This window comes from Bos taurus, chromosome 22, assembly GCF_002263795.3.
Source record: "Bos taurus isolate L1 Dominette 01449 registration number 42190680 breed Hereford chromosome 22, ARS-UCD2.0, whole genome shotgun sequence".
Taxonomy (NCBI): domain Eukaryota; kingdom Metazoa; phylum Chordata; class Mammalia; order Artiodactyla; family Bovidae; genus Bos; species Bos taurus.
In genome coordinates, this window is record NC_037349.1 from 29106853 (window position 1) to 29132554 (window position 25702).

The window sequence follows — 25702 nt, forward strand, 5'->3', positions numbered from 1 at the left end:
GACGTGTAAAATACTAGACTTAAAGCACTGGATTTTAGAGATTTAGTGCAAAAAAAAAAGGTAAAATATTTCATTGCTTTTCAATATCAACATCCCATTCATAATTTCATACTGATTATAGGTTATAATGATATCATTCATGTTGTGTTTAATTAAAATATTGAAATTAAATTATTAATTAATATTTAATTATTAAAATGGTTAAATCTTATTTACTCTTTGTTTCATGCAGCTACCAGAAATTTTTAATATTTCTGTATTTTTGGTTACACTGGGTCTTCACTGCTGCTCATGGGCCTTCCCTAGCTGCACAAGCACGGACTGCTCTTCATTGTGGTGCACAGGCTTCTCGTTGCAGTGGCTTCTCTTTGTTACCGAGCATGGACTCTGGGCACACAGACTTCAGTAGCTGCAGCATGTGGGCTCAATCGTTGTGGCTTATGGGCTTAGTTACTCCGAGGCATGTGAAATCTTCCCAGATCAGGGATCGAACCGACGTCCCCTGCGTTGGCAGGAGGATTCTTACCCACTGTACCACCAGGGAAGTCCCAGAAAAATTTAAATTGCATAATGTGCTTGCATTATATTTCTATTGGAGAGTGCTGCTTTAGAGAATTCTGAGTTTCCCAATCGCATCTGCAGGTTTTCTTTACATCCCTGGGGAGTGATTCACTTGAGTCCAGAAGCAGAGACTTATTTCAGGGAGCAAAGGAGCACCAGGCAGCAGCTTTTCCTTTCTTAGCCTTCGAGTCCCTTGAACACGGGTTTTTTCTTCCAATTATCTTGTGGAGAGGATGCCATCAAGCTGCAAATTCCAGCAGCTCAATCCTGTTTGAGCCAGAGCATCATTTCTATCAGTACCAGGTCTGTAGCGGACACGACTGAAGCGACTTAACAGCAGCAGCCGCAGCCGCAGCAGCAGAGGTTCCTGTCAGTCCTGGTTGGCTGAGCAGGTCTTGTTCCTAAGCCTAAAAATCCCTGTTGGGGGATGATTTCATAAGTGAGGCCGGCAGGCATGAAAAAGTTAGAGGAGAAGACAAGTGCAGCTCTGCCAGTAGAGTGGGCACCTTTAGTGGGTGGGGTGCACAATGACTGCCAGGAAGCAGGAGGGGGCTTCCTGGGAATGTGCTGATCTGAGTCCTGGTAAGGTGGATATGAAAAGTCATCTAACAGTATATGCATTTATGATTTGTTCTCTTCTCTGTAGGTGTATTTATACATCATTAAAAATTTTATATTGTAAAATAAATATAATATGAGTAAAAGTCTCAAAACATTAAAAAAAAAAAAAAGAATTAAAGCCCTGTGAAAATAAGTCTCTAGGAGAGAATAGGAAAAAAAATCTTCCATTATTTCATTTTTTAAAATGTGTCACATATGATAAATAAAATTAAATACAGTGTTTGTGACCAATGCTTAAGGTGGCCCTGCAATTCACCTCTGGTTGTGTCCTGTGTGATGCTCTCTCTTGAATGTGGGCAGAACTTGTGACTTGCTTCTAACCAATAGAACACAGCCCGGTGACAGAATGTACATGATTACAGTACATAGATGTTGCTACAATCTCTGCATCCCTTACTTGCTTGGAGGAAACAAGAATCCAGGTTGGGGAACCCTGTGTGGGAATGACACCCCATGATACCTCATGTAGTCCTCTAGGAGCTGAGGGTGGCCTCTGGCCAACAGTTAGCAAGAAACTGAAACCTTTACTTCTATTGATAAATGACAAGAAACTGATTTCTGCCAACAACCTGAAGAAGCACGAAAGCAGATCCTTCCCCAGTCAAACCTCTAATGAAACCTCAGCCCTGGCTAACATATTGTTTGCACCCTGGCAAGACCCAGACATAGGACCCAGCTAAGTCAGGTCAGGACTCCCGACACATGGAAACTGGGAGCCAAGTGTACGTTGTTTTAAGCTGAAAAATTTGTCACAAGATTGTTATACAAATAGAAAACTATTACTGCACTAAAGAAAAAAATTTAGCCCAGCACCAGACCTCAGTGGTTTCTCAGTTACAGTTTGTTGAGAGAATTCTAAAATATGAGGTCTCTCTCCTTCTCTCTCTCACACACTCACACATATGTGCACCCACACACACACACACACACAAAACTTCATGCATTCATATGGTTGATTTCGCATGGAGGGGGACAATCTCTTTGAAATTGTCAAAATATAAAATGAAACTATAAAACTATAAAAATGAAATTAATATATACTTGTAGAATTTTAGGAAGTACAGGTTAGCAAAAGGAATATAAAACCATTAATTTCTTCGGTGAAAGTGAAAGTCGCTCAGTCGTGTCCGACTCTTTGCGACTCCATGGACTGTCTGGAGAGAGACCTCATATTTTAGAATTCTCTCAACAAACTGTAACTTAGAAACCACTGCATGTCTGGTGCTGGTGCCAGGCTCCTCTGTTTATGGAATTCTCCAGGCCAGAATACTGGAGTGGGTAGCCATTTCCTTCTTCAGGGGATCTTCCCAATCCAAGGATTGAACCCAGGTAGGTCTCCTGCATTGCAGGCAGATTCTTTACCATCTGAGCCACCAGGGAAGTCCATTCCTTCACTTCTGTTCAATTCAGTCACTTAGTCATGTCCGACTCTTTGAGACCCCATGGACTGCAGCATGCCAGGCCTCCCTGTCCATCACCAACTCCCAGAGTTTACTCAAACTCATGTCCATTGAGTCAGTGATGCCATCCAACCCTCTCATCCTCTTTCGTCCCCTTCTCCTGCCTTCAGTATTTCCCAGCATCAGGGTCTTTTCATATAAAGATAACGTTGGTTTTATGCATTAATAAAAATAGATCTGGTTCATTGTAACAAAGTCTAGAAAACATTTAAAGAAAAAACTAAAGTCATCAGTAATCCTCTTCACAGAGATAATCTCTGTTAACATTGTCTTATGTCATCTATGTATATGTGCATATTAGTCTTCTCAGGCTGTTGAAACAAAATGCCATATACTCAGTGGCTTTAAGAACAGAAGTGTATTTTCTCATAGTTTTGGAGGCTAGGATTCTGAGATCAGGATAGTTGGGTTCTAATAAGAGCCCTGTACTGGGCTTGTAGACAGACAGCTACCATCTCACTGTGTGGTCGCCTGGTGGAGAGAAAATGAATTCTCTGGTTGCTCTTTTCAGGAGGAATTAATCCTGTTGTGTCAGAGTCCCAGTCCTATGACCTCAGTTAACCTTAATTACCTCCTTGCAGGCCCTGTCGTCCAATTTAGTAAATATTAGGGGTTAGGCCTTCAACATAAATTTTGGAGAGACAGTTCAGACTATAGCAGTGTGTGTACAAATTTTTTTTAATTAAAAATAGGATTTTACTATGTTCAGTTCAGTTCAGTTCAGTCGCTCAGTTGTGTCCGACTCTGTGACCCTATGAATCGCAGCATGCCAGGCCTCCCTGTCCATCATCAACTCCCAGAGTTCACCCAAACTCATGTGCATTGAGTTGATGATGCCATCCAGCCATCTCATGCTCTGTTGTCCCCCTTTCCTCCTGCCCCCAATCCCTCCTAGTATCAGGGTCTTTTCCAATGAGTCAACTCTTGGCATGAGGTGGCCAAAGTATTGGAGTTTCAGCCTCAGCACCAGTCCTTCCAATGAACACCCAGGACTGGTCTCCTTTAGGATGGACTGGTTGGATCTCCTTGCAGTCCAAGGGACTCTCAAGAGTCTTCTCCAACACCACAGTTCAAAAGCATCAGTTCTTTGGCGCTCAGCTTTCTTCACAGTCCAACTCTCGCATCTAATCATGACCACTGGAAAAACTGTAGCCTTGACTAAGCGGACCTTTGTTGGCAAAGTAATATTTCTGCTTTTGAATATGCTGTCTAGGTTGGTCATAACTTTCCTTCCAAGGAGTAAGCGTCTTTTAATTTCATGGCTGCAGTCACCATTTGCAGTGATTTTGGAGACCCCCAAAATAAAGTCTGACACTATTTTCCACTGTTTCCCCATCTAATTGCCATGAAGTGATGGGACCAGATGCCATGATCTTCGTTTTCTGAATGTTGAGCTTTAAGCCAACTTTTTCACTCTCCTCTTTCACTTTCATCAAGAGGCTCTTTAGTTCCTCTTCACTTTCTGCCATTAGGGTGGTGTCATCTGCATGTCTGAGGTTATTGATATTTCTCCTGGCAATCTTGATTCCAGCTTGTGCTTCTTCCAGCCCAGTGTTTCTCATGATGTACTCTGCATAGAAGTTGAATAAGCAGGGTGACAATATACAGCCTTGACGTACTCCTTTTCCTATTTGGAACCAGTCTGTTGTTCCGTGTCCAGTTCTAACTGTTGCTTCCTGACCTGCATATAGGTTTCTCAAGAGGCAGATCAGGTGGTCTGGTATTCCCATCTCTTTCAGAATTTTCCACAGTTTATTGTGATCCACACAGTCAAAGGCTTTGGCATAGTCAATAAAGCAGAAATAGATGTTTTTCTGGAACTCTCTTGCTTTTTTGATGATCTAGTGGATGTTGGCAATTTGATCCCTGGTTCCTCTGCCTTTTCTAAAACCAGCTTGATGTTACCCCTTAGCAATATATCTTATTTTCTCCCATCGTTCAATATTTTTCTCTACTATTTTTCTTGCTTGCATAGTAATTCCTGCATAAGAGCTGCATAATGGCTATATGTATATACCATTAATTGTTTAACCAATGTCATATTGATATTTAGATGGTTTCTAACTCTTTTCCATCATAAATGACTTAGGAGTTAATATGCTTGTACCTTAATATGCTTCATGTGGCTATACATGATTAATTCATTCAGGGTAGACAGAAGACATCACCTTGAGGCATTTATCAAAAAGGAACCACCATGCCTTTGTCTTTGTTCTTGTTGTTCAGTCACTAAGTCATGTCCGACTCTTTGTAACCTCATGGACTGCAACACACCAGGCTTCCCTGTCCTTCACTATCTCTCAGAGTTTGCTCAAACTCATATCCATTGAGTCTTTGTTCTAAGCTAAGTGATAACAGAAAGGCAGGTATTATTTGGAATTTGGATCTTGGTGTTTTCCTATAGCTTCAGAAGCCCTGAGGTTCAAGGAAGCAGTGCTATCAAGGAGCCAAGGAATTATCCAGGAGGCTCTACATGTGTGTATGTCTGCTTAGTTGTGTCCAACTCTTTGTGACCCCATGGACGATAGACCACCAGGCTCGTCTTGTACATGCAACTTTTCAGGCAAGTATACTGAAGCAGGTTAACATCTCCTCCCCCAGGGGACCTTCCCAACCCTGGAATTGAAACTGCATCTGAGTCTCCTGCATTGGCAGGAGTGGGTTCTTTACCACTAATGCCACCTGGGAAGCACCCCCAACCCTCTAGCTTCCATAAAATTCTTGACAGGTAGCTGCTTTGTGCCCTGAGGCCGTATGTGTGGAGTATGTCATAGAGCAATGCCATTGAGTTTGAGCCTCATCTTACAAATTAGAGAAGAAACTGTCAAAGATATGGTAGGGCCTTGAGCTGTGTTCTAAATATGGGAAGAAGTAAAGGTAGAAGGGAAACTATGCCAGCAAGCATGTGCCAGGCACAGGTAACCTATAGTGTTGGATGGTGTTGAGGAGATGGTTTTAGGCCAAGACTACCCTGTCATGTATGGATGTGAGAGTTGGATTGTGAAGAAGACTGAGCGCTGAAGAATTGATGCTTTTGAACTGTGGTGTTGGAGAAGACTCTTGAGAGTCCCTTGGACTGCAAGGAGATCCAACCAGTCCATTCTGAAGGAGATCAGCCCTGGGATTTCTTTGGAAGGAATGATGCTAAAGCTGAAACTCCAGTACTTTGGCCACCTCATGCGAAGAGTTGACTCATTGGAAAAGACTCTGATGTTGGGAGGGATTGGGGGCAGGAGGAGAAGGGGATGACAGAGGATGAGATGGCTGGATGGCATCACTGACTCGATGGACGTGAGTCTGGGTGAACTCCGGGAGTTGGTGATGGACAGGGAGGCCTGGCATGCTGCGATTCATGGGGTCGCAAAGAGTCGGACATGACTGAGCAACTGAACTGAACTGAACTCTTCCTTGGGAAAGATAAAGGTGGAAAAGATGAAACTAAGGAATACATTGTAGTTTGTTGAATCAGTTGTACATATACATAAATCTATTCTTTTTTGGATTCTTTTTGCATATAGGTCATTACAGAGTATTGAATAGAATTCTCTGTGTTATACAATAAGTCCTTATGAGTTATCTATTTTATATATAGTCATCAAGGTGTTTTGCTAAACAAAAACACTCGCCTCCTAAAACAGGAATTCAGCCTGTTTTTCTCTTCTTTTCCCCGCTACATAAACAAAACTGTTAAAAGCACCAGCTTTGGAGGCAGATGTTCAGAGTTAATTTCTTAGGTTTTCCCTTTGCTGGTAGTTGACTTTAGCCAGTACATCTCGCTACTTCAGATGTAATCCATGAACCAGCACCATTACCATCAATTGGGAATTTTTACAAGGTACAGATGCTCAGGCCAGCCCTGGACGTACTGAATAAGGATCTGCATTTTAATAAGAACTCCAGATGAATCATTTGCCCATTAACATATTGGAAGCGCCATTCTAACCTCTCTGAGCCTTAGCTTCCTCATTTGTAAAATAGAGATAATACCTGGGGTGGAAGTAGGGTGAGAGCTGTGAAAATTACATGAGATATTGTATGCAAACATAAGCGGGTCTTGGAGAGCCTTCAGTAAATGGTAGCTAATATTATTATTAGCTATTAAGCTGTAACAGCTCTATTTCTGCATTGGGAATTGTTATTCTAGCCAAAAATAGAACCTCTCAGGATGCCAGGACCCTCAGGGTACAGTCATTACTCGGTGCTGGGGCTGGTGGAGAAGAGTTGGAGGGCGGTAAGGCCTGAGGTTTCAGGACTTCAGAGTAGGGGAAGGAGAGATTCACCTGGCCGCTGCTAAGCAAACAACTGAGGTTCACATATTTCTGCTATGTAAACTCATATCAGGGCATTCAGGTGTGCTGAGGGTGATGCACAGCCACAGGATCAATGCACTGGATCTTCTCGGTGTGACATGTTTACTCATGGCAAGTAATTGAAAACATCATTTGCATATTAAAAACAGATCTAGAGAGAGTACATACAGTATGGTTCTATTTATAACAAGTTTTACAACAGACAAGTCTAAACAAAGATGATAAAAAATCAGAATATTGCTTGCTTGTTGGAAGGTGGGGGGATTGACTGGAAAGGGCTTGAGGGAACTTTCCATGCAATTGGGAATGTCTTAGATCTTGATTGGCATGGTGGTGATATTTGTCAAAATGCAGTGAAGTGTACCTTGCAATGAGTTAGCCAAAATTTAATTCATTTGAAACAGGTATGGGAAACAGACAGACCACAGGACCCTCCATTTTCTCTGTGTGATAATTAACCAAACTCTTATCACTAAAGGCCGTCTGCCCTAAACTCAACCTTAGCCAGTCACCTACAACCTGGGGCCAGTGGCGAAAATGCCAGGGCCAGTGTGGATGGATTGTAGGGGAGTGAAACTTAACTCACTCTTGCCCAGGGACCTTGGGGCTGGATTCCCAGCAGCCCTGGACTGTGGCTCTTGCATCTCAATGAGAAAGAATCTGAGGGGACTTCCTTGGCCATCCAGTGGTTAGGACTTGAGTTTCTACTACAGGGTCCCAGGTTTGATACCTGGTCTGGGAAATAAGATCTTGCATGCCACATGGTACAGACAAAAAGGAAAAGAAAAAAGTGGAGTTCGAGAGGGAAGCCACATGGACAGGCTCCTTTCCCAGATACCTGTTTGTCCTAGGTCACACAGCCTGTGGCTTCAGTTTGTTCCCAAATTATGATGGCTTAGCTCACAATGGACTCTTGGCAGGGCATCTGTTCTCCTCGGTTTCCCTGTTGATTGAGAATACTTCCCAGGGTGCTGCTTTGCTCCTCCTTGGGCACAAGTCCCCCATGTTTTTCCTCTCAGGACTGCTGGCCTCGCCCTGTCACTCCATAAACTTGACATGAGGCAGTCACCGTCAGACTGGGCTGTCTTCCAGTTGTCACCTTCTTCCATGTCTGCAGTTTGGCCTGGAAAGGAGCCCTGAATTCCCACCCCTCCCTCCTGCTGTGTCCTAGGCCCATCTCCCAGCGCCAGTGAACACCCTGGAGACCATACTTTATCCTATCTTCACCTCTGAGTCTTGGTCCTACAAAGAGGTTATTTTCTCTTAAGTCTTTATTTCTGGGTCTTAGGATTAACGACTTTCTGGGAGAATCAGCAGTGGGATGTCTGTTGTTTCCAGGGAAACTCCTCTTCAGCCTTCAGTGGGAAAAACCACAGAGGGTGGATAGATTATTCAGACCCCACCCCCAACACTCACACACATGCACGCACAGAAACAGGAAATGACTTCTATTCAGTGGTTAATGGTAGAATACAGGTCTCCCAACTTCCAGGCCAATTCTAGTTCCCTTGATTGGGGTTGAAATTCAGGCTCCACCCGGGAACTTAATCTGCTTGCGATGCCACTGCATGATCCAGGCAAGCCACTTAATGTCTCTGCAACTCAGCTTCTTGACAGTAATTGGGGACGATAATGGTTACCTACTTCATAGAGATATTTAGCGGCTCAATTAGTAAAAGCTTCTGAAGTGCTTGAGTCCCATTATTAGTTGTAATGGAGTACGTCTGCTGGTGTTGGCAGAGCTATTGGCTCTTGGTGGAAAATGCTCTTTCCAAGCAAGAATCAAGATGCAAACGCTAAGGATTTGGAAAAATAGGAATACATCCCAGTGCTCTCAGGTGTTTCCAGATCCTCCTTGTCATTTGACTTTTAAGGGAAAATATTGGCATAGGGTGCTCAACTGAGAAATTTCTGCCTGACAAAATGATTCTTGAGTTTATAGCCATGAATAGGCACATCATCAAAGTGACCACATTGCGTGGATTCACAGGTGTCATTTGGGACAAGAAGGTGACGAGGGGGGGCTACCCCAGGTTTTTGGAAATAAAGTTGTGACAAGAGTTGCCTAAAGTAAAATTTATACCCTCTGGTTACAGGGTAGCCATCTGTATTAGTTAAGAAACAGGGTAAGCAGCTGAACAGAGAGATTCCAAGCTTCAGTGGCTTACACAAGGTACAATTATGTCTCTCTCCTGTCATAGTCCAGAGGTGGCAATTCAGGATTGGTTGGATGACTCCAGTCTCACCACATGCCTTCCATGTGTGAGTCTGTTTCTGACCTCAACCAGCAAGAAGGGGGAAAGGAACCAGGAAGACACCTCTGTTTTCTTCTAAAGACAAGATCCAGAATGGGTATCAACATTACCCTTTCCAGCTGGAACTTAGTCTAATAGCCATACAGAGCTACACAGGAAGTTGGGAAGTATAGTCTTCCCCTGGGAAGACTTTATACTGAAAGGAGCACTGCTTAGATTGAGGGGAACAACATACAGTCTGCCGCCCTATCTTTAAGAAAGACCACGAAACTATCGGCAACTCTGAAATTAAGGAGGGCCAGAATGTCCAAAACTGCAGCTGATTCATTGGGAATCAGGAGTAGGTCTGGAATGTGATTATAATTTACTGAGTAGGAATCAGAAGAGGTAGTCAGGCTTCCTAGAAGGAAATGTGAAGATAGAAACTAGTCCCAGGCCATGGAGAAATTTTAACCCCTTAGAAAACAGTGTTCGGAGAAGGCAATGGCACCCCACTCCAGTACTCTTGCCTGGAAAATCCCATGGATGGAGCCTGGTAGGCTGCAGTCCATGGGGTTGCTAAGAGTCGGACACGACTGAGCGACTTCACTTTCACTTTTCACTTTCATGCATCGCAGAAGCAAATGGCAACCCACTCCAGTGTTCTTGCCTGGAGAATCCCAGGGATGGGGGAGCCTGGTGGGCTGCCGTCTATGGGATCACACAGAGTTGGACACGACTGAAGTGACTTAGCAGCAGCAGCAGAAAACAGTATTCGCCTATCCCCGGGGAGTTTGACCAATGTGAAAAGCCTCCTTCCAGCTGGAGGTTTGAGATTCTAGTTCTTGTTATGACTCATCATGGGAGGCCAAGAGGGAGTAGAACAAAAGAAGCTCTCTCAGAGAGTAGCTTCAGTTACTCATTCATTGAAAGAGGAGTTTCTCTACCTTTTGCAAAAGGAGGAAGTCAGAGAGGGAGAGAAAAGTGGGGAGGGAGAGAAAAGGGAGGGAGGGAGCTTCTTCCCCACTGTCATTCAAAACCTCTCTAGGCTGACCTGCAAATTTTTAGAATAATGCAATTTGCATATTACTTGAATGATAGTCTGGTTAGTGGATTAGAATGCCCTTAAAAAAAGAAAACCTCAGCAGATAGTAAAGCATTGTAAGACCCATTGCCATTTGGGGAAATTTTGCTGCTAAGATTTCTAATGAAACAGCCCTGGGATATTTTCAAAGACTGGTTTTCCCCTCAGAACATTCCTGCCTAAGCCCCTCTGCTTGTCAAAATTAGACCAGAAAACTGCTGACATGGAGAATTTATTTTAAAAGATCATAGGATGGAGCTGGGAAAGGCAGAGACTGAATCAGAGAGATCAACTTTTTTACCCAACTACAGGAAGCACCAACTCCTGGCCAGGCTTACCTGTACCCTTCACCTACTTCCTGATTTACCCCTGGATTATTTTGAGTAAATCTCAGCACTGTATCATTTCATCTTTAAAAATCAATAATAATTCCTTAATTTAACCAAGTATATCATCAGTGTTTTCCTCTACTTCCTCTCCTCCTGCCCCTTTATTTATTTTATTTTTTTATCTTTTTCCCATGGACTGTAGCCCACCAGGCTCCCCTGTCCATAGGATTTTCCAGGCAAGAATACTGGAGTGGGTTGCCATTTCCTTCTCCATCTCCTGCCCCTTTAAAATTGATTTCTTTACATCAGGATCCAAACAAGATTGCTTGCTGCATTTGGTTGCTGTGTGAGATGTCTCTAAGTTTTTATCTACTTCATCTGTTTTTTCCTCATGTACACAGTAAAGTTTCACAAGGTCTGGATTTACTGATTTTAACTCACTGGTGCCATTTAACATGTTCCTCCTCCCCTATGTTTCCTGATAATTGATTGCTAGGTCATTGGTTTCCTGATGACCTCAAGGCTTGGTCTCACACAGGTCAGATCTGTCTTCACCAGTGTATGTTCCTGCAGTTGGAGGCCCATCATGCCTGTCTCTCTGTAACAACGCCAGTCATTGACAGTCATTTGCTCAATCCATTATTTCAGTAGGTGTTTGCAAAATGTGATATTCAGATTATTTTATTCCTTCTGTGTTTATTAGCTGAAATACTTTTATAGAAGGCAGTGTTCTATCCTCAGCTGTTTATGGTTACCATGAGGAACAATTCCTACAGGAAGAACAGGATAAATGATTTTTTCCCCTTTTACTTACCAGTTTTCGGAATAATGAATTGTTTCCTTACCACCTTTCAAAAGGGCTGAGGGTTTTGTTTGTTTTTATTTTGTTATGAACTCAGGAAGTTTTACAGATGCAATGTGATGCAGTCCTTTGTGGTTCTTCTTACAAATGCTCAGACCATCCCACTGCTGGCCAGTGGAAGCTTCTGTAAGTTGACTCCTAGACTAGATGGCCAGGCTTATATGACTTTTGCCCTAGACCTGGAATCAGTCATTTCTTTAAAGAGTCTGGTTTCTCTAGTGGTAAATGGTATGTAGAATGCACCATCTGGCAATTTGAACAATTTTTAAGTAAACGTTTGTTTTTTTTTTTTTTTAATGTAGAAATAAGATATAAGCATTGCAAACACAGTTTTAATTCATGGACTAAATGAAAAAGGTCAACAAGAATGTTCCCAAATATCACTTTCCAACGGAACTTTCTTCGACGATAACTTATATCTGATCTCTCCAATGTACTGGCCACTGGGATGTGGCCAGTGCAATGGAAGAACTGATTTTTTAATTTATTTTTAAATTAATTCACATGTGGCTAGTGAATACCTTATTGAACAGCGCAGGAAATTTAGAATTTAATGATTAAATTTCACAACTTTTTTTTTTTTTTAAAGCACCATCTGAAGGAGCTTCCCTGGAGGCTCAGTGGCGAAGAATCTCCCTGCCAATACAGGAGACGCAGGTTCACTCTCTACATCAGGAAGATCCCCTGGAGAAGGAAATGGCAATCTGTTCCAGTATTCTTGCCTGGGAAGTCTCATGGACAGAGGAACCTGGTGGGCTACAGTCCATGGGGTTGCAAAAGAGTTGGACATGACTTAGGGACTAAACAGCAGCAAAATAGGCAAGGCATGGGAAGGCACTGTAAGAGAACTGAAGTACACTGTCATTCCTGCCATAACCTTCCAAAACATTATAGTAAAGGAAATAAGATGAATCCCCCAATAATTTTAATGTAACCAAAATGGTAACTGCTAGACAAACAGGAAATATATTTTGATAATCTGGTTAGGGTGGTTAGAAGTGGATTCATGGAGAAAATGACAGAAAAAAGATACATTTTAAAAATTATTAGGAAATGTAGCCTTGGTTATTTTATCTTATTTTACTTTTATTTTGGAGTTTTATCAAAATAGACTTTTTTGAGCAATTTTAAGTTCACACCAAAATTGGGTAGAAACTTACAGAGTTTTCACATAACCACTGTCCCCACACATGTACTGTCTACCCCACTATTAACATTCCCCCTACCCCACTAGTGGTATAATTGTTACAGTTGATAACAGACCGTGACAAACATCATCATCACCCAAAATCCATAGTTTACATTAGGGTTCAGTCTTTGGAGAAAAGAATAAAGACATGTATCCATCACTATAGTAGCATATAGAATATTTTTACTGTCCTAAAAATCTGTGTTCCACCTATGATTTCCCTACCCCCACCCTCTGATCTTTTTACTATCTCTATAGATTTGCTTTTTCCAGAATGTCAGATAGTTGGAATCTTATGGTATGTAGCCTTTTTAGATCAGCTGCTTTCACTGCTGCTGCTAAGTCACTTCAGTTGTGTCCAACTCTTCGCAACCCCATGGACTGTAGCCTACCAGGCTCTTCCGTCCATGGGGTTTTCCTGGCAAGAGTACTGGAGTGGGGTGCCATTGCCTTCTCCGGCTTTCACTAAGTAATATGCATTTAAGGTTTCTCTGTGTCATGGACAAGTAACTTCATTTTCTGGAACCTCAATGTCATAATGTGTAGAATGATAGTCATGACTGGCTGGTGTCTCCGGGCCTTTGCACTGCCATTCCTTGTGTCTGGATACTCCTGCCACAGAGCTACAGGGGTCACATCATGCACATCCCTGCTCAATTGCCACCTCCTCAGACAGCCTCTCTGATACTCTCTCTGACTCCTGCTCTAAGTCTTTTACAGAATTTATTACAACCTCATATTTATCACACATGGACCATGGGCTGTTTCCCCTGTCCCCTCCCAAAAGTTCAAGTTCAAGAAGGCAGGGATCAATCTAGTCTGTTCATTGCTAGGATCCCAGCTCCTAAGATGACACCTGGGACAGAGTAAACTGTCACAGAAGGAAACTCTCGAAAGGAAAATGCTAAGAAAGTCTTTTCCAAGTATAGAGAGCTCTAGGACCAGAAGTGTGTGCAGGCAGTCTTGGGGCCTTAGAAAGCAACATGGAAGGCCTGCAGGTTGAATTCATCCAGCTGATGCACCTAAAGTGTATCGCGTTTCTGAGAGAAGCAGCTGTTTAGACCCGTACCTAACCCTGTCAGTTTGTGGTGATCTCTAAGGAACCCTGCCAGCCCCGGATGGAGACAAGCCAGCTGTAGAGGATGTGCTGTAGCCAGTTCTGGTCACATGTTCCCTCTGTCCTGGGCTCCTCCCACACGTGAGCAGAAGCCTTCTCTCTACTCCTTCCCCTCATATAAAGGGCACATAGAAATCTCCAGAGATGTCATATCCTCACATCGGGACATCCCTGGATATGACTGTGAAGACCAGGAAGTTTGCTTTTTAGGGGAATCCCTGATTGTGATAAGAAGTCTTCCTCTTGTTACCTTTCGGTTATGAGTAACTCTTTTAATCATTACCTTAACCAGTTATCCTAATAGTGATACAGTTAAATATATGCTGCCTACTTTACCAATGGAGAAACTGAGGCTCTTAAAGCTTTGTCACTTGCCAAGGGTCACATACTTGGCAATGACCTCAGAGCCAGGCTCCTTCCTTGGCTTATAATTCCTCCTGTGAGTTGCACAGTTGAAGCAGAGGCTTAGAAGGAAGAGGACTGGGAACAAACACACAGTCCTTCCCTTTGGCCTCTCTTACACACAGTAAGGGGATATGTTTCCAAAAGACTGCTGGCAAATAATTTCAAGGGTTTGGCCAGCCTGAAATAACCAATCTATTTAGAGGTTTCAAGACCAGGCAGCAGAGGCTAAATAAGGTAACGTGTCTGTCAAGAGTGGAGGCCCAGGGAAGAGAATAGAATATTAAAAAACTCATGATGTCATTATCATGTATTTCTTATGCAAGACTCTTTTAAAAGTGTGCTACAAATAAAAACTATTGCTCTCCTCATCTTAGGATACAGAATTATAAATATGTATATAGTGTATACACAATTTTGGTTGACAATATGTAACTACACAACTTTGGAAAAAGTAAGTTTATTATACATGATTTTTGGGAAAAATGGAGAATTCTCAGCCAAAACTTGATGTCCAGATTGCATATGTATGGAGATTTAAGGATTTCTCCTTCAGAATGTTAAATTTTTAGTAATAAAATAGCTTCCACTTCCAAAGCACTTATGATGTGCCAGGAGCTAGGCTAGTCCCTTCCCATACTTTTTGACACCTAATCATCACCACTCCATTTCCGTTTTTTCATCTTATAAATGAAGAGTTAGAAATTCAGAGAGATTAAGCAACTCACTCAAACTCACACAGCTAGTAAGCAGCAGAGCCAGCTTTTGGAATTACACAGATGCCAAGATTCACAAAAGTAGGGAAAGTTGTACTTGCCAGTATGTTACCTGGTGTGCAGAATGGACCCAGTCATTGTAAATGTTCAATAAATACTGGAATGAAGAATGAATGAATGAGTTAATGAAAGGGTCCAACTGTTCTAATCTCAGCAACCCTGCTGAATGTCCTTCTTACTTCGCTCAGCAGGCTGTCAGCCTCATCTCGTTGTAGCTCAATTAGAACTGAGTGTTCTCTATCTGTCCTCTATCAGTTTTTGGTGGAAAGCAGAGGTTATGAAGGAATGGCTGTGTGTTTGCATATCTGTATAAACAGGTCAGGGTGGAGAGTGTGGACAAACAGTGCCGGTTCGCTCTGGGTGTGTCTGTTGGTGAGTTCTCAGGCTTGTCCCCATTGCTACTCTGGTTGAGGGAACCACGCTCTGGAACCACAGCATCTGCTAGCTCTCAAGGGAGGAAAAGAGGAAATGATGGGGCAGCTTCCACTGCAAGAAAGGAAAGCAGAAATTCAGTAAGAAACAGAAGTTCCCTGGCAGTTCCTTAAACCTAAACTGAAATTCAGTGGGGTGTGATAAAAGTCTCATACTGGTCATCAGGAGATCAGGGTCTAATCCCTGCTTGACCACTGGCTTGGATAAGTCATTTTTCTGCTTTAGGTTTTACTTCTAAGAGAATCTCTAAAATAAACAGTTTAGGCTAAAACCCTGCCTTTTTGCATTTAGAACTATGGTTGTGTTGAAGTGGGGGCAGGGCAGGGGGTATTTTTGATGATCTTACTGATTAATGAGTGGCATTTATGTATGTGATGTGGGGATCAGAAGGGGGTGTTCGATGTATTCAATGCTTAGGACCACACAAAGAGAAACTGTCCCACTTAGAATCTGGAATGATAATTAAGAACCGCTTCATTGCTAAAATACTGTGATTCTATTCTAGCCACACTCATTTGAATCATCCAAGTCACACGATGAAAAGAAATCAAACTTTGCATGAAAGAAATCGAGTAGTATGTATAATACCTTTTTAATGCCACCCAATGTACCTGACTTTTCTGAATGGCAGGAGAGTTTCTTAACCTGTAACCCATCTCCCAGGAAACAGAAGGGAGATGGCCCCAAAGAGGAAACGTCACAGGCAGTTGCTAACAGACAGGAAGGTTAGAAGCCCTTTTTGGCATCAGGGAGACACAGCCCCTCCCCTAAAAGTCTCTGACTGGGGTGGGTGCCAAGTCAGTGGAATAGAAAGACTAAAAGAGGCATCCAGAACTGTAGGCCTTCAATCGGGCCTCTTTCCTTAGGGCCTAGGGATTTCCTTCCTGGAGGGAAGGAGGGGCTAAAATACACAGAGAACAGTGAGCCAGAGAGAGGTCTGGGGTTAAAATGGGGAGCTCCGGACAGGAGGCTAAGGAAGAGGAGGCTTGAGCCGTGTGTCTCCTAAAAGATGTGGAACCAAACACCCCTCCACAGATACCTATGAGGGACATTCCCTGAGCAGAGAGGAAAGACCCCCTTCAGAAGTTTCCACGAATGAGCCGGTCTTCTCCCACCACCCAAAGCTAGTTAAACTTTCCTCTATATGCAGCTATCATCTGTGCTGTTATTTTATTGAGATATAAAATACACAAAGAAAAGGATACTGCTTCATAATATATTGCTTGAAATGCTCAAAATTCTCCAAGCCAGGCTTCAGCAATATGTGAACTGTGAACTTCCTGATGTTCAAGCTGGTTTTAGAAAAGGCAGAGGAACCAGAGATCAAATTGCCAACATCCGCTGGATCATGGAAAAAGCAAGAGAGTTCCGGAAAAACATCTATTTCTGTTTTATTGACTATGCCAAAGCCTTTGACTGTGTGGATCACAATAAACTGTGGAAAATTCTGAAAGAGATGGGAATACAAGACCACCTGACCTGCCTCTTGAGAAATTTGTAATCAGGTCAGGAAGCAACAGTTAGAACTGGACATGGAACAACACACTGGTTCCAAATAGGAAAAGGAGTACGTCAAGGCTGTATATTGTCACCCTACTTATTTAACTTCTATGCAGAGTACATCATGAGAAACGCTGGACTGGAAGAAACACAAGCTGGAATCAAGATTGCCAGGAGAAATATCAATAAGCTCAGATATGCAGATGACACCACCCTTATGGCAGAAAGTGAAGAGGAACTCAAAAGCCTCTTGATGAAAGTGAAAGAGGAGAGTGAAAAAGTTGGCTTAAAGCTCAACATTCAGAAAACGAAGATCATGGCATCTGGTCCCATCACTTCATGGGAAATAGATGGGGAAATAGTGGAAACAGTGTCAGACTTTATTTTGGGGGGCTCCAAAATCACTGCAGATGGTGACTGCAGCCATGAAATTAAAAGACGCTTACTCCTTGGAAAGAAAGTTATGACCAACCTAGATAGCATATTCAAAAGCAGAGACATTACTTTGCCAAGAAAGGTCCGTCTAGTCAAGGCTATGGTTTTTCCTGTGGTCATGTATGGATGTGAGAGTTGGACTGTGAAGAAAGCTGAGCGCCAAAGAATTGATGCTTTTGAACTGTGGTGTTGGAGAAGACTCTTGAGAGTCCCTTGGACTGCAAGGAGATCCAACCAGTCCATTCTGAAGGAGATCAGCCCTGGGATTTCTTTGGAAGGAATGATGCTGAAGCTGAAACTCCAGTACTTTGGCCACCTCATGCGAAGAGGTGACTCATTGGAAAAGACTGATGCTGGGAGGAATTGGGGGCAAGAGGAGAAGGGGACGACAGGGGATGAGATGGCTGGATGGCATCACTGACTCGATGGACATGCGTCTGAGTGAACTCTGGGAGTTGGTGATGGACAGGGAGACCTGGCGTGCTTCGATTCATGGGGTTGAAAAGAGTTGGACACGACTTAGGGACTGATCTGATCTGATCTGATGGATATACACACCTGTGTATTCACGGCCCACAGTGGGATACAGCCATGTTTATACCCTTGGAGGTACTCCTGTGCATTCTCCCAGTATATACTCTCCACCAAAGATAACCAATTTTTAACTTAACCATTAGTTAGTTCTGGAGTATCACATATGTAGAATCATACAGCGGAGAAGGCAATGGCACCCCACTCCAGTACTCTTGCCTCGAAAATCCCATGGATGAAGGAGCCTGGTGGGCTGCAGTCCTTGGGGTCGCTAAGAGTCAGACATGACTGAGCAACTTCACTTTCACTTTTCACTTTCATGCATTGGAGAAGGAAATGGCAACCCACTCCAGTGTTCTTGCCTGGAGAATCCCAGGGACGGCGGAGCCTGGTGGGCTGCCATCTATGGGATCACACAGAGTTGGACACGACTGAAGCGACTTAGCAGCAGCAGCAGCAGCAGAATCATACAGCATATAGTTTTGTTGTCTGGCTTTCTTCATTCAATATTATGCCTCTGAAATTTACTGCTGAGCCACCAGGGAACATGAATTTGAGCAAAGTTACATGCTGTTGCAAGTAATAGTTCACCTTTTCCCCACTGTTGGGTAGAATTCTGTGGTGGGATTACATCACAGTTTATCCATTCTACTGTTGAAGGACATTTGGGTGGTTCATAGATGCCATCTGGAAAAAGAATACAAAAGATGGAAACCTCTTAAGATGAAAGAAATGGTTCCCTTAGGGAATTTGAACCTGAAAGAGACCATTTTAAACTAGAGAAGTAGAATGACCTCCAGTTGTCAAGTTTACATTTTCTCCATCTGCAGAAATGGGGACTCGAGCTAAATGAGGTCAGTTAAAGGAAGATTTCTAAAAAAAATCTTTTTTGCACATCTGAGTTAAACAGTGTAAATTTTGGCCCTTTAACTGTGACTTTCTAGTAAGAATAACTGTCAAGGGCTGGCTTTAGTTATTCAGGGGGTAGTTGTTGTTGTTCAGTCACTAAATTGTGTCTGACTCTTTGTAACCCCGTGAACTGCAGCACACCAGGCTCCTCTGTCCTTCACTATCTCCCAAGTTTGCTCAAACTCCTGTTCCCCTGTGGCTCAGTGGTAAACAATCTGCCTGCAATGCAGGAGCTGCAGGAGACGTGAGTTTGATCACTGGGTCGGGAAGATTCCCTGGAGGAGGAAATGGCAACCCACTCCAGTATTCTTACCTGGAGGACCCCATGGACAGAGGAGCGTGGTGGACTATAGCCCATAAGAGTTGGACATGACTGAAGTGCCTGGGCATGCAATGTGCATTGAGTCGGTGATGCTATCTAACCATCTCAGCTTCTGTTGCTTCCTTCTCTTTTGCCTTCACTCTTTCCCAGTATCAGGGTATTTTCCAATGAGTCGGCCCTTTGCATTAGGTGGCCAAAGTATTGGAGCTTCAACTTCAGCATCAGTCCTTCCAATGTCCTTTAGGATTGACTGGTTTGATCGCCTTGCAGTCCAAGGGACTCTCAAGTGTCTTCAACACCACAGTTTGAAAGCATCAGTTCTTCGGTGCTCAGCATTCTTTATGGTCCAGCTCTCACAGATGATCCTGACTACTGGAAAACCATAGCTTTGACTAGACGGACCTTTGTCAGCAAAGTGACGTCTCTGCTTTTTAGTATGCTGTCTAGGTTGGTTATAGCTTTCCTTCCAAGGAGCAAGCACCTTTTAATTTCATGGCTACAGTCTCCATCCTCAGTGATTTTGGAGCCCAAGAAAATAAAATCTGTCACTGCTTTCACTTTTTCCCCTTTTATTTGCCATGAAGTGATGGGACTTGATCCGTGATCTTAATTTTTTTGGATGTTGAGTTTTAAGCCAGCTTTTCACTCCTCTGTCACCCTCATCAAGAGGCTCTTTAGTTCCTCTTCACTTTCTGCCATTAGAGTGGTATCAGGAGATACACCAGTTGTCTTTACTATTAAAATACTAATAACTTGAAAGACTTATAGTCAAGAGGTGGTACATCAAAAACAGGATGAGTTGTAGGGGAAAAATATTCTGAAGATGTGGAAAATCTGAGTGATGGGGGAGCAGTGCTGGGCTCACTGGGGCCTCAGACAGAATTTGAGTTGGCAGCACAACAGTTGTCAAAAAAACAGCAGCCTAATTCAGAAAGGTGCAGAATAAGTCACCTTGCAGTGGTCAAAGGCTATTCTAATTATTCTGACTAATTTCAGCTTGTTTATCTTTACAGAAATGGGAGGCAGCTTGAGAAGTTCTCAAATAAACTCAGCGACTTAAGAGATGAAAAATGAGTCCAGGGTGAACAAGTTAGTAGAATTAAGACTGCTTTTGCTTACCAGAAAACACAATTACCCTTAGAATGGGTATTTTGGTCCAGGAAGAAAGTGATGGTATACTTTCGAGGTGATGGCAGGTGTAACTCTCTCTGAATGCCTTTATATACATGACTGGAATGGTAAGAAGAGGACACAGATGGAAACTGTGTATGGTCAACTCTGTGGCACTCATGAGGGTGTGCACAAACATTTTAGCTCTCTTTCCTCTGGGCACACAGTAGGGCTGCACTTCCCTGCCCACTTGAAGAGACACACAGCCATGTGACTTGCATTGGCCAATGGCATGTGAGCAGAAATGACACTTCAGTAAGTCAACTATACTCTAATAAAAAAACTTTTTTAAAGAGGAATGTAACTAAAAAGAAAAGAAGAAATAACACTTAACAGCAGAAGCTTTAAGAACGAGTATGATTTCTCTCCAAAGATTTATTTTGGAGGGCGAGTGTCTTTCCTCATAACCACGTCACTGCAAAGTAGCTTGATTTTAGAATCCAGTCTTTCAACCAGTACACTATCATGAACTTCTGAATGTCATTGATGATGTCTTGTCACTTAAAGGAATTTTAAAAATTCTGCTTTAGCATATTGAAAGCTAAAATTATTGTCACTTATTTTAGATGCAATACTGTGGCTTTATTTTTCTTTTGGCAGAGCTTTCCCAACTAGGGTTTAAACCTGGGCCCAGACAGTGAAAGTGCAGAGTCCTATTCACTGGACTGACAGGAAATTCTTGGTAATGGTATTTTTAAATGAAGTATTATCTTTTAGAAAATGCATCCTAAAATATTTGTGGCTAAGGTATGATATCTAAAATTTGCTTCAGCTAATGCAGGGGAACACAGAGAGTGGGTGAGTGGCACCATAGATAACACATGATTAGACACCAGCTGATCACTGTTGAGAACTGGGTGATGGATATGTGGGGATTATTAGGCTTTTCTCTCTACTTTTGTGTATATCTGCAGCTTTCCATAATAAGGTATAATAAGCAAATAAGCAATAAGAGAAGGCATGGAAAAGACTGGAATTGGTATAAAATTTAAACAGGACTTTTTAATCTCATCTATGCTATTTTTAGAGAGAGCTTGATATGCAGAGTACATCATAAGAAACACTGGATGGGAAGAAACACAAGTTGGAATCAAGATTGCCGGGAGAAATATCAATAACCTCAGATATGCAGATGACACCACCCTTATGGCAGAAAGTGAAGAGGAACTCAAAAGCCTCTTGATGAAAGTGAAAGTGGAGAGTGAAAAAGTTGGCTTAAAGCTCAACATTCAGAAAACGAAGATCATGGCATCCGGTCCCACCACTTCATGGGAAATAGATGGGGAAACAGTGGAAACAGTGTCAGACTTTATTTTTCTGGGCTCCAAAATCACTACAGATGGTGACTGCAGCCATGAAATTAAAAGACGCTTACTCCTTGGAAGGAAAGTTATGACCAACCTAGATAGCATATTCAAAAGCAGAGACATTACTTTGCCAAGAAAGGTCCGTCTAGTCAAGGCTATGGTTTTTCCAGTGGTCATGTATGGATGTGAGAGTTGGACTGTGAAGAAGGCTGAGCGCCAAAGAATTGATGCTTTTGAACTGTGGTGTTGGAGAAGACTCTTGAGAGTCCCTTGGACTGCAAGTAGATCCAACCAGTCCATTCTGAAGGAGATCAGCCTTGGGATTTCTTTGGAAGGAATGATGCTGAAGCTGAAACTCCAGTACTTTGGCCACCTCATTCGAAGAGTTGACTCATTGGAAAAGACTCTGATGCTGGGAGGGATTGGGGGTAGGCGGAGAAGGGGACAACAGAGGATGAGATGGCTGGATGGCATCACTGACTTGATGGACGTGAGTCTCAGTGAACTCAGGGAGTTGGTGATGGACAGGGAGGTCTGGCGTGCTTCAATTCATGGGGTCACAAAGAGTTGGACACGACTGAGTGACTGATCTGATCTGATCTGATCTGACAAACTATGATCAGTGGTACAAATGTTTTTGTACAGCTCTCAAACTATGAATGATCTTTACTGATGACTTAAAATGTTCAGGTTCAGTTCAGTTCAGTTCAGTTCAGATCAGTTGCTCAGTCGTGTCCAACTCTTTTCGACCCCATGAATCGAAGCACGCCAGGCCTCCCTGTCCATCACCAACTCCCGGAGTTCACTGAGACTCACGTCCATCAAGTCAGTGATGCCATCCACCCATCTCATCCCCTGTCGTCCCCTTCTCCTCTTGCCCCCAATCCCTCCCAGCATGAGAGTCTTTTCCAATGAGTCAACTCTTCACATGAGGTGGCCAAAGTACTGGAGCTTTAGTTTTAGCATCATTCTTTCCAAAGAAATCCCAGGGCTGATCTCCTTCAGAATGGACTGGTTGGATGTTCAAGTTGGAGAAATTCAAATTTTAGTGTCAATAAAGTTTTACTGAAACAGAGTCACACGCATGTGTTTCTACCTGGCTCATGGCAGCTTTCACACTCTAAAGACAGAGAGAGTTGAGTAGTGGTAGCAGAGCCTGTGCACCACAAAACCTAATATATTTACTATGTGGCCCTTTACAGAAAAGTTCTGTTGTTGTTCAGTCACTCAGTTATGTCTGACTCTTTGCAACCCCATGGACTACAGCATGCCAGAAAAATTTGCTGACCTCTATTTTAAAAACAGATTTCCTCATGCACAATTTTGTTTTTAACACAAGTGAAAAGAAAAACAATATTATTTTCTTTTTTAATTGGCAAAGTAATACAAGACCGTTTTAGATGATGTAGGCTATACCAAAGAGTATAAAAAAGAAAATGAATATTGTCCACTAGGTAGCCATTTCTGAAATCTTCTTTCTTATCTCTTACCAACCAACTGTTGACAAAATGAAACCTGCTCTAATTTCAGGTAAAAGTGAGGATTGTCTTTCTGGGGCTGATTAGACAAGAACTGCAAGCAGACAGTGGCTGTAACAGAAGAGTGTGAAAGGATTTGAAAGAGGCCACCTGGGATCTTATTGGGTTTAAATTGTACAATAAATCTGACACAGCGTGTCTAAACTCAGGTATAATAAATCCTAGTAGGCGGGTATTGTAATAACCATTTAATATAGATACAAGAACTGATATTCAAGGTGGGAATCTAGTTAACAAGTTTCTGGGGGAAAAAATAACAACCATGAACACTGAGTTAACCCATGATTATACCAGCATTATTTACAATAATTGAAAGGTAGAAGCAGCACCAATGTTCATCAGCAGAAGGATGGATAAGCAAAATGTGGCATATATCAATACATACAATGTGGTATTATTTAGCTTTAAAAAGAAAGGAAGTTCTGACATGTGCTGCACCATGGGTGAGCATTGAGGACATTGCATTAAGTGAAATCAGTCAGTCACAAAAGGCAAAAAGTGTATGATTCTATATATATGAAGTACCTGCTACTGCTACTACTGCTAAGTCGCTTCATTCGTGTCCGACTCTTTCGACCCCATAGACAGCAGCCCACCAGGCTCCCCCATCCCTGGGATTCTCCAGGCAAGAAGAAGTACCTAGAATAGTCCAATTTATAGAGATAGAAAGTAGAATGGTCGTTGCCAGGGGATGGAGGAGAATGAACGATGAGGAGTTATTGTTTAATGGGTATAAAGTTTCAGTTTGAGAAGATGAAAAATGTTCTAGATATGGATGATGAGGGATGCACAACAATGTGAATGTGCTTAGTGCCACCAAACTCTACACTTTAATAGCCTTTAAAGGGCAAAATTTTGTGCTAGGTATGTGACCATAATTTTTAAACACTGACAAATTTCAAGTGGATGAAATTTGCTCATAATAGTTTGATCATAATAAGAGTACATCATGAGAAATGCTGGGCTGGAAGAAGCACAAGCTGGAATCAGGATTGCTGGGAGAAGTATCAATAACCTCAGATATGCAGATGACACCACCCTTATGGCAGAAAGTGAAGGGGAACTCAAAAGCCTCTTGATGAAAGTGAAAGTGGAGAGTGAAAAAGTTGGCTTAAAGCTCAACATTCAGAAAACAAAGATCACAGCATCCGGTCCCATCACTTCACATCTGGTCCCATCACTTCATGGGAAATAGATGGGGAAACAGTGGAAACAGTGTCAGACTTTATTTTGGGGGGCTCCAAAATCACTGCAGATGGTGACTGCAGCCATGAAATTAAAAGACGCTTACTCCTTGGAAGGAAAGTTATGACCAACCTAGATAGCATATTCAAAAGCAGAGACGTTACTTTGCCAACAAAGGTCCGTCTAGTCAAGGCTATGGTTTTTCCTGTGGTCATGTATGGATGTGAGAGTTGGACTGTGAAGAAAGCTGAGCACTGAAGAATTGATGCTTTTGAACTGTGGTGTTGGAGAAGACTCTTGAGAGTCCCTTGGACTGCAAGGAGATCCAACCAATCCATTCTAAAGGAGATCAGCCCTGGGATTTCTTTGGAAGGACTGATGCTAAAGCTGAAACTCCAATACTTTGGTCACCTCATGTGAAGAGTTGACTCATTGGAAAAGACTCTGATGTTGGGAGGGATTGGGGGCAGGAGGAGAAGGGGATGACAGAGGATGAGATGGCTGGATGGCATCACCGACTCGATGGACATGGGTTTGGGTGAACTCCAGGAGTTGGTGATGGACAGGGAGGCCTGGTGTGCTGCAATTCATGGGGTCACAAAGAGTCGGACACGACTGAGTGACTGAACTGAACTGAAGGGTATATCTTAAGCAAAGAAGTTAAAATGTGTTTCAAGAAAGCAGGAAAAAGCTCAAGAAACTGCAAAGTCTTTTGGCTGCGTGACTCATAATATTTAAAGGTGGTTACTGATGAAGGGGTGATGGACTGCCACTGAGAGTTTGCTTTCTGTGTTTGAAGGTTCAGGAATAGATCCACTTGGGAGATGAGAAACTTGATACTTCCAGTTCAGTGATTTTTATAAGAATGCCAAGAAAAGAGTCTAAAGGAAAAGTTGGAGCTGTCATTAGTAGTGTTACCAGTGACCTGACTTTTCAGTCTGCATGCTGCCTTTACAATGCTGATTTCCATAAAAATTACTCAGTTTCCAATAACCTGCCAGGATTGTGGCTACTGCACATACCATTTAAGGACTGAGTCTTGGCCCCAGCTAGTGGGCAGCCCTTAGCTCCTCCATGCCACTAAGACTGTGCACCCTTCTCTGTGAACGCCTGGCTGGTCAGTTTAGCTGGACAGGCACTTGGAAAGCCCAAGTGTCTGGTTTACTGTGGGAAAATCTGGGGGATGGGCTGGACAGCTATCATCCATGGCATCACAAATGCCAAGTTGTTTGCCAGTTGCAAATTGGAGTGGATCAGATCTTCCCACATGGGGATGAAGCACAGCCATGACCACTCCTGATGTGAAGCTGTGTGATGGACACTGATGAGGGATTTGCAGAAAGGTGACTTCTAGTTGGACCTGCCTCCCACTAAAGCATCCTAAGACAGCTGGACATGTTATTTAAGGCCAGCATCCTTTTTAACTGA

At 42.7% G+C, this 25702-nt stretch overlaps 1 long non-coding RNA gene across 2 annotated transcripts in view; it reads left to right on the top strand.

Moving 5' to 3' along the window:
- Positions 1–221: 221 nt before the first annotated feature.
- Positions 222–25702, top strand: part of LOC132343495 (uncharacterized) — a 75896-nt gene continuing 50415 nt past the window's right edge. The window contains exon 1 of one of the 2 annotated variants that reach the window (XR_009492362.1): positions 222–2511. This is a non-coding gene — a long non-coding RNA (uncharacterized lncRNA). Of the gene's footprint in view, positions 2512–22481; positions 23239–25702 lie in introns of those variants that run through there. The other variant, XR_009492361.1, reaches the window with a different exon arrangement.